Source organism: Neolamprologus brichardi, chromosome 3 (genome assembly GCF_056152115.1).
Source record: "Neolamprologus brichardi isolate AB-2024 chromosome 3, ASM5615211v1, whole genome shotgun sequence".
Lineage (NCBI taxonomy): Eukaryota > Metazoa > Chordata > Actinopteri > Cichliformes > Cichlidae > Neolamprologus > Neolamprologus brichardi.
Window position 1 is genome coordinate 49589593 of NC_142106.1, and position 10417 is coordinate 49600009.

Sequence of the window (10417 nt, forward strand, 5' to 3'; positions counted from 1 at the left end):
TTCTTGTTGTAGAAAAAAGCCCATGAAATTTAAAAAGGGAGATCACGTGAGGCTGTCTAAAGTTAGAGGTGTGTTTGATAAGCGGTATGAGCAAACATTCACCGGTGAGATATTTACTATTGACCAATGCATACCTAGAGACCCTCCTGTTTATAAAATCAAAGATTACGATGGGGAAGAAATTATCGGTAGTTTTTACGAGCATGAGCTGCAGAAAATCGGTCTTGTCATGGATAAGCTCTATCACATGGACAAAATTCTCTCAAAACGTAAACAGAGGGGACAGATTTATTTCCTGGTGAAATGGAGGAACTGGCCTGAACCATCAAACCATCAAAGCTACCATCAAACGCTAATTTGAATGTATTTAAAAATAACACCAGTAGCTGCTTCCGTGTTGATTTGGCCCAGCATCTCAATCTCGATGGGGCGTGGGAGGTGGCTCTCACTGAAATTTCATATCCCTATACATGGCTTAATCTCCCGAATGATAAGGCTTATTTTGAATGGAGGAAAAAGGGTGATGCTGAGCAGAGGCCTGATGACGTGGTTAAAACAAAAATACGCGCCGGCTTTTATGAGGACGCTAACACGCTGAGAGCAGAGATTGAAGCCTGCCTCAGGCGTATCGAATCGGATATTTATCTAAAATATCACCCAAATGTTAAAAAGTTTGAATTCACATCTGGAGGCATATATCAACTCAGGTTTTTCCCGCCTCTCGCATATATGCTTGGTGTCCCAGCAGGTGTCTGGCAGCGATTCGAGCGCAAATTTGCCCCATATCCTGCAGATATAAAGGCAGGGTGTTATCATCTATTCTGTTATTCTGATATAGCAGCGTTACAGCTCGTGGGTGATAGCTACTCCCCCCTACTGCGTACTGTCAAAATAGAGGGTAATTACGGAGATATCATCACCCTGTGTTTTAACAAACCAGATTACATTCCTGTGGCTCGCAAACACATCAAAAATATCCATATTGAAATCAAAACCGATCAGAACGAGCCTGTAAACTTTACCTACGGTAAAACGATAGTCAAGCTACATTTCCAGCCTGTCAAGTATCTGCCATAACTCATAGCAATATGGATAATAATAGATGTATACGGTATTACGAAACGCAGGCTGGTAATGGTCTGCCCGGCTTTTCAGGTGCGCCTGTAATTTACGGACGAGGAACAGTATCTATTTTCTCAAAATTGTTTAGATTTGCAACCCGGTTCATAAAGCGGGGTGTGAGCATCGCAAAAACCTCATTTGAAACCTGCTGTCAAAGGCTTTGCTTCAGATGTTGTCACCTCCTCACTCTCGAATTTGACTCATTCGAACACACCAGAACAGCAAGAGGGCTCGGGGCTGAGCATAATTTCACGTAGACCATTAAAACGTCCTCTGGGTCAGAGGCTGACAGAGTTTAAAAAGCCGAAGAAAACTGTGAAAAAGAGGCAGACTGGTAAAACCGTCAGACGTACAGGACGCAAGTCTAAGCAAGATATTTTCTAAAAAACAACTATGAAACAAACAACAATGTCTTTACTTCACGAACGATCAAGCGAATGCACCTTGAGCGAATTGGATCTGTTTACAGCACCACTGACTCAGTTTTCAATTGAGGACAAATGTTATTCAGAAATTTTACCAGTAACAGCGCTCACAGATCGGGGACCTCTGGAATTTTATGTGCCTGGAAACGGGTTGCATTACCTGGATTTAAATGACACACTGCTGAGTTTAAGGTTGAAAATAACAAACCCAGATGGTAGCGATATTGAAGCGGACGCTAATGTTGGAATTATAAATTACCCTTTAACAGTGGCCTCCCATGGACGAACGTGATAGAGCCTGCCCGAAACTAGGAGAAAAACTGAAACGGGAATGGCATTCAGGGAGGGAAACGTGGGTGTACGGGGCGCGGGAGCCAACCCTGATGCGCGGCCTGTGAAATGCGACCCAGGGGTACTCTGGGAGCCCCGGGGTCCGGAGCTGCCCCGAAGGGGAGCACAAGGGTTAAAATGCGAGCAGCTGCATTTTGTATCATTTACAAACCTTTAAAACCTTCCTTCGGTAACCCAGAAAGAAGAGCTTTACAATAATCAAATGCAAAGGCACAAATGCATGGACAAGTACCTCTGCAGTGTCCAGTGATAAAACTTGCCTGATTTTAGATATGTTCTATGTTCTTTAGGTGATAAAGGGCAGTCATTGTTTTCTCTTCCACATTGGACTCAAAGGAGAGCACCATGTCAAACCACACACCCAAATCTTTACCTTGTCTTTGCAATTTATGACATCAATTTTCAAGGTGAAATTTTGGGACAAGTACTTAAATTTTTGTGGTCCAATGACCATCAAATCGGTCTTATCAGTATTAAGAAGCAGGAAATGATCAGATAACCAGCTACTAATGGCAGATAGACAAGCTTCTAATTTAGACAAGTCAACACAGTTTCAAAGCTGCAGGTCAATAGCATAACAATAAAAGGTTACATTAAAAGAATGTACAAGAACAACAAAAGGCAGCAGATACAAAGAAAACAACAATTTCCCCTCTCAGAGGCTGGAGATGTAGGAATTAAAAGATCAAATAAAATTGCTAAATGTTCTAAAATAGGTAAAAGACAGGTTTCAGTCACAGATAGATTCAGTAGGTACCCCAGGACAACGTCTAGGGTGTAGCCCTTGCTTGTTGGCCCAGACACAATTCTGAAATCAACAAGTCAAGAGCCCTTTCTCAAGTACAGACTCGCGTTCTCGGCGAGACCGGACTTGCCGAGAACGCGAGTACGGACTCGCGATTTGTACAATTGGAACACCAGCGTACTTGATGATGTCACAGGTCCGGAGTTTTTACTGCCGTCCCCTCTTAATTTAACTGTGATTAATATGTTATGAAGCTTAACTTTAATCTCAGCCAAACCAATTTACTCAGGAACAAATAAAATCGGTGCAGCGTCCGCATCACTGCAGCCGCAGCACCAATCTGTCTGTCGATCTCCAGCTCCCTTCTCCCATCACTCGCGAATAGGACCCCGAGATACTTGAATTCCCCCACTTGGGGCAGGAACTCATCCCCGATCCGGAGTGGGCACTCCACCCTTTTCCGGCTGAGAACCATGGCCTCAGAAACATCGGAGCACGTTTGGAAATATATAGAAATATATGATATCTTGATAAACTGAGTAGATATTTGAAGTTTACACAGCTACATCCTCGCCTGAAAATATCTTAAAAGTTTATTTTGTGACCCAGAAAAAGTAATCTTTTTTAGCCGCGGTCCTCCGCCATTGCCGCGTTTGAGTTTTGGACGGAATGCATTCTGGGATATTTAGCTGTACCCAGTAGCGGTTTTAGATACGGGCGACACGGGCGGTTGCCCAGGGCGGCATCGTGGTGGGGGGCGGCATCACGGGCATCGGCAAAAAAATAAAAAATGCTCGTACTCATGCTGCCCCGACATCAGCCAGCGCATATTGGGAATGTCACAGGCACCGATCAGTTTTCTATCGCCCATTTTCTGGGAGTAAGGGCGCCCTTCGTTTGCGAGGTGCGCCTGCTGCTTGCGGCGCAGAGAGGAGAGGGCGGGGCGGCGGGGGATTTTCTGACCGGCTGGAGCAGCGTCTAATAACCAACTCGCAAAGTAAAACAAAATAAAAACAAACCAATAGACACGAAAACACCCGACATTATGATACAGACTTATAATTTGCACCGATGTTTTTTCGAAATTCTATACACGAAAAGTGAGTGCGAGAGCCCTCGGTGCGCCTGCTCGCTGCCAAAGTCAAAGTAAACTTTATTGTCATCTCCGCTACAGACAGTCCAGTATATAGAGAGACGAGACGACGAGGCTCCAGTTACAGCAGTGCAAATAAACAAACAATATATGTAAGAAGAGTAAGAAAATAAATATACACTTTAGGACTCGGGGTAAAGGGATCAATAACAATTTTAAATTTACAGTTTGATGATTTAAAGTCTCACACACAACCCGTCAAAAGGGGAGGGGGGGCTGCTGCTTCCAAATAAAACACATTTCATTCACAATGTTGTAAATCCAAGCCCATTATGTATTCATGATTTGAATCCTGGGTTGTGTGAAATCCCAGAAATAAAGACAAAGTGAATCTGTGAATTAAGGTGTAGGTCTGTTAGGTTATGTTGTGGTGAACCTCGGGTTGGGGGATGAATGTTCATACTGGAGTGCAAAATTAAAACCAATGGAAGATGGAAAAGAAAAGTTCAAAGCCATCATGTCTTCAGTTTAGAAAAAAGAGAAAAGAAGAGGAAGAGAAACAAGCAAAAGATACAGGTAAGCAGATGTGTCATTGGATAATGGCAGGTCATGTATCCTGAAACAATCAGAATCAGAATCAGAATACTTTATTAATCCCTAAGGAAATTATGTGGGTTACAGTTGCTCCAAGAAGAAATGGTAAAAATAGCAACAGTAACAGACTAAACTCCAAACAATACATTATGTTACAGATTTTAATATTAATTAGTCATTGTCAGTTTTTGATTTGTCCTGTTCTCATTGTATGATGGCTGTTTGGTAGCTGTTTGGATACTATGCATACTCTCTCTCTCTTCATATGTGTATATGTGTGTGTACAACAGTTTTATGTTAATGTACAATCCTTAATATGTTTTGTGTGTGTGTGTGGGGGGGGGGGGGGGGGGGGGGGGGCGCCAGAGGGAGTGTTCGCCCAGGGCGCCAAACAGGCTAGGACCGCCACTGGCTGTACCAAGTCCACACAAGTCACCACCGATGCATGCTCGATAAAATGGGCAGAGCAAGGACAAATCCGGGAATTTTTCGCGTTCTCGGCTTGATGCGTACTTTGAATTGGAACAGTACTTGGTCTCCATATCACGAGTACATGAGAACGCAAGTATGCACAAGTACGCATATTGAGACAGGGCCAATATATTTAAGTGGATAAAAGGTAACTATAGTTAGAACCACAGGACAGCTTAAAGTCAGGAGCTGGGAGTCAAATGAGGAAAAAAAAATCTATTTGCATTTAAAACAGTCTTTGATGATAGAGGCAACCCCGTCTCCCATCCCAGACAACCTGGGCAATGTTCCAGCAAAGGTGCCACTTCACCAGCGCAAAGCTATGTCTCAGTTAGGAACATAACGTCCAGCTTATTACTTCCCCTCCTATACCTTTGGCATTGCGACGAATAAAACTGCAATGGGTGAGCATGCTCCGATAACATCGGGTCAACCGGAAGAAGGCAGCGCTGTTTGGCGGCAGAAAAAAGTTCTAAACAGCCATGATCGCTAGTGGCAAGGACCTGCCGCATCCAAGTTCTGACTCGCGCGTGCTTCCCAGATCGCACGCCATGTATACGTGCACTTTTTTAGCGCTTCCAAGGATTCCAGGGTGGATCATGTTGATGCATTTTCTCTGGTACCGACGCCAAATGTACAGAATAATGTTGGCTCAGAGTTTAAAGGTGAAGCTGTTCAAATAACCTTTTATGTTTCTGCCTTATTTTCTTTTAGGATGAAAAACTGCACTTAAATATTTATTACTATTATTTAAAGACGAATATTTTGAAAATTTACTTAAAGTACATTAATCCTAACAATAGAAAGATACCCTGGGTATGTTGATCTCACGTTGTAGTATAGGGCCCAGAAATGTATGACGTTGACACACAGAATAGAGGTCTAGTCACACCAGCTCTTAAAAAGTGAGAAATGTTGATCGGGACAGGGGCAGGGCAAAGCACCAGCAGTTGGGGCGGAACCACATCTAATATTACTAAATCTCAAAAGCTAAAAAAAAACAAAACTCAAGAGGTGTTTAACTATTTTCATTTTTTTAGCCACACTGAAATGATTCCATGTTTGTTGAAAACATGATTACATGCTTTATTTCCCATATGGATAAATGTATTGCTTATCCAATAATGCCACTACTTAGATTGACCTTTGGCCTCACAGTACTTATTTGTTGCTTTGTGGTCATTATACTTGATCAGTCAAAATGATCTGTGTTGCATACACCTCATTTCTTCCACAGGACAACTTCTGTACTGTCCAAGAAGCTGTTTGCTTTGCCCAACTCTCCTCTGCAGTATCCAATCCAAGGTTACACAGTAAAGCCCTTGTCCTCCTCTGTCATACCAGGTGAGACATGAAGAAATACATAGGTAATGAGTAATAAAAGAGATCCTGCCAAATAAGGCACTGCAGCATGTCATATATTATCAAACACAATTTCAGGGTAGCGCTACCATGGTTACAGACAGGAAGGTGGATCTCGGTTTTCACATGTTCAGTCACTTCCTTGATCATTTGCCTTTTTAAATTTTCTTTGTTATATGGTCAATATAACCACTGACGTATCTATTTCTTTCCATCATGGGATGCTGTCACAGTGTGGTCATTTTAATTTTAGGTTTACAGCTGCATGCAGGAAAAAGGAGCAGCTACAAGGTTAGTGTCATAAAACAGTTCAGCTTGATAGGCAAATCTCAACAAACTCTGTTAGAATAGTAGAGGTGCAAGATGGGTATCAAATATTTCTCCAAAGGTAGGTCTGTATGTTTCATTTAAAAAAACAGTGAACTTCAAGGCTGCCACTGTAGTATTTCTGCTTGGTAAAACTTTAAATTTCCTCATAGTAATTGTGATGACCTTAGAAGCTCTTGGTAACTTTCATTTTAATACTATTATCATAGAGATTTAAAGAAACAAAGATGTTGAATTTGCATTCTTTATGTTGTAGGAATAATTCTTTGTCATTTGCAAATGAAGCCATTTTGGTGTTGAGTTTGAGTTGAAGACAGAAACCCCACCGTAAGCAAAATTGTCAGGCCCTAGATACTTTGCTGAAGATGAGTTGGATATTTAAAGCCAGAGTGTTAGTAATATGAATTTTATAATTTGCTAAATGATTATTAAACCAAAGCTATTTCTCAAATAATATAATTACTTTAATGTATAAAGTCTAACTCAGGACCTATCCAGTTGCCCCACCAGTGCTTTTCTTCATTCATTCTCACTTGAAGTCACTTATTTACATTACCGTAATAACTTTTTTTGGTCTCTGGTTGTCATGTGCTTCCCATGTGGATGGCCCCTAAGCTCTCTTTAGCATTTTGCTAGCTGCATACATAAAGCCCTGCAGTAACATCAGGCCAGGACACTGAGTCTGGTTTTGTGGTTGTGGTCTGGGGCCAGCTTTCAAATATAAGATAATACATCTAAATCAAATACCACAAGAAATTAGGTAAATTAAAAATGAAAACAATTTTCTGTGATTGTATGTAAATTTATATCCAGCATTTACTGTCACTGTGATTAAAATGAATGATGTCACAGATGTCTGTGTAAGTATGAATACTTGGAGTACTTTTTAGTTTATTCAGATTTTTCTATTCTAGGTGGTCTTAAAAGTCTCTAAAGGGATCCTGACCACAGATATTCCACCAGCAGAGGTCACAGTCGAAGGTGAGATTCCACTTCTCATCAGTTTATATACAAATTGGTGACAAAAAAAGCTAGAACTCCTATACTAAACAAATCTGTTATTTTGTGGAGGTTAATTTGTTGGCTTGATTTGTGTCTGATATATCCTTTAAAAGGGTGGGTCACTGCAAATCAGGAACAAATATGTTCTGAGTCATTAACTTTATTCTATAGCAGAACATTTATGTCCTGAAAGTATGAATAGGGCATGGAGGGGTCACTGCATGATATGATGGGTTTGATATGTTATGACATTCACAATCAAACTTCAATCTAAAGAAGACACTGGAATGAAATGTTGTGAAATTGTAATTCACAGGTTCTGGTGAGAAAGAATTGATAATCAAGTCCGGGAGCCTGGAGCTGCTCAATGACGTGCTGGTCAAAGTGTCCTATACTAGCACAGTCTACCATATCAACACTGGAGACCTTGGTCTGCATTGTCTGGGAACTCAGTCTTGTCTTTTAAGCCCAAATCTTCTTTTTAGTGTACAATAAGTATTTTTTCTTTTTCTTTTTTTAGTAACTTTCCAGTTTGAAAACCATAAAGCTGTGTTCGCTATTGCCATCAAGCAGCCTCATGTACCAGTCCTGTATGACATGGGGACAGGTAGGAATCTACTTTTTAAACAAGGGTATTAAAAGAGAGAGAGAGAGAAATGCAGGAAAACCATGAATTTTATGAAGGTTCTTTCACAGTATATGCCAACCCAATTATTTCTTTGGTTTTATTTTGTATCTTACTACTAGTTAGTGGGAATAGTGTGTTGTTAAAATATTAAGTATCCATCCATCCATTCGCTTCCGCTTATCCTTTTCAGGGTCGCGGGGGGCGCTGGAGCCTATCCCAGCTGTCATAGAGCGAGAGGCAGGGTACACCCTGGACAGGGCTAACAGGGCTAACACACAGGGACAGACAACCATTCACACTCACATTCATTCGCACATTCACACCTAGTGACAATTTGGATTATCCAATTAACCTATCCCCACAAGCTGCATGTCTTTGGACGGTGGGAGGAAGCTGGAGTACCTGGAGGGAACCCACGCAAACACGGGGAGAACATGCAAACTCCACACAGAAAGACCCCAGCCTGATGTTGGAATTGAACTCAGGACCTTCTTGCTGTGCGGCAACAGTGCTAACCACCGTGCCACCGTGCTGCCACTTAAAATATTAAGTATTCTAAGTTAAATTCCCCTTCACAATTTGTTTTTGTTCCTTGTGGATTATTAAATCTATAACTCCTTTGGCTGAGTGCTTAGAAACCAGATGCGAAAAATAATGTGTCCCTAGACTCTGCTTCCTTCACGGTGCCAGTGAGATTAAGCTGGTCCTCGAAGTATTCCTTCCGAAGTATTCTTTCCACTGCCCGACAATGTTCTCAAACGAAGTCAGCAGCGCTCCATCCGCACTATACACAGTGCAGGTAGAGCACTGCCTTCCCCTCCTGAGTCGCCAGAAGGTTTGCCAGAATCTCTTCAAGGTAGTCCGAAAGTCTTTTTCCATGGCCGCTCTGAACTGCTCTCACACTCAAGTTTTTTGCTTCACCCACTGCTCAAGCTGCGTTCCGCTTGGCCTTTCAGGTGCCTCTGGAGTCCCACAGGCTAACCAAGCCCGACACAACTTCAGCCTGGTGGCTCCCTTCACCTCTGGTGTCCACCATTTGGTTCGGGGGTTACCACAACAACAGGCAACAACGACCTTGCTGCAGCACTTCAGTGTAGCGGCTTCAGCAATGAAAAGTTTGCTGTTCAATTTGCACAGTTTGCACAAAACTCATTCTACTCTGTAGCAGATGATCTGTCTTATTTTCTTGAAACATTTTTTTGCTTCTGTCTGTCAGATATCAGCTCTCAAGTTACCATCGCCACAAAGACCTTCCTGCGGTACGAACAGCTGAAGGTCTTGTTGGACAGTATCCGAAAATTCTATAGCACCATAAAAGTTATTGTTGCAGATGACAACTTTGAACCAGAGCACATTACCGGAGAAAACATTACATCATGCCTCCAGCACAGGTATGCATAGACATTTAGAACGTAAGATTGTGTTTTTTGTGGGGGTTTTTATTCATACTGAGTTTTATCAGACATCTTGGACAGAGCAGTATAGTTATTGAAGGATTTATTAAAATAGTAAAATATAGGATTTGATGCTTTTTTCTTTTCTAGAATTAGACTTTAAATCACTCATCCCCTAAATATAAGAAGAGTGGAGAGGAAATGCTCAGTGCATCGCATGAAATCATCCAGTAGTCTGAGGGTAGTCAAGTGTGCCTTCATCCAGCCCTACGTGTAAGCTTTTAGAAGAAAAAGTTTGCAGCTTTTAAGATTAGACTCCAGTGTTTTGGATTAGTGATTTTAGGAACTTTCAGAACAATCTGATAATACTGAATTACAATAGTCCAGTCTAGAAGTAATGAATGTCACAAGTGACTACTTACACCTCAGAGGGTAAAGGACCATTAAAACAGACTGTAAAATATGTTTTCATCCTCAGGGCTGGTTTGCAGGCAGAAATCTGGCTGTTTCCCAGGTAACCACCAAGTACTTCCTGTGGGTGGATGATGACTTTTTGTTTACAGAGAAGACAAAGATAGAGAAGCTTGTGGAGATGATGGAGGCGGTCCCTGAACTGGATGTGGTGAGAATGAAATAGCTCATGTTATCTGATTTATGTTTTCTTCTTTAAATAGAACACTAACTGATCTATGTACATAATATATATGTATATATATCCATTTCTGTTAACAGTTGTAAGCACCCCCCCCAATTTGTTGATCATTTTCATCACTAATGTGATCTAGATTCCTGCTACACTAAATTAACTGCAGAATTCTGTGTTTTTGTCAGATTTTTTTTCTTCTTTAGCTAAATCAGATGTTTGCATTCTAAGTGTGACCTAATACGCCCATTCCACCATCA

The 10417-nt window shown here is 41.5% G+C and overlaps 1 pseudogene; it reads left to right on the forward strand.

Annotated features, from left to right (window-relative positions):
• The first annotated feature begins 5042 nt into the window (after window positions 1–5042).
• LOC148105720 (beta-1,4 N-acetylgalactosaminyltransferase 1-like) lies at window positions 5043–10151 on the forward strand (annotated as a pseudogene).
• Window positions 10152–10417: the final 266 nt, after the last annotated feature.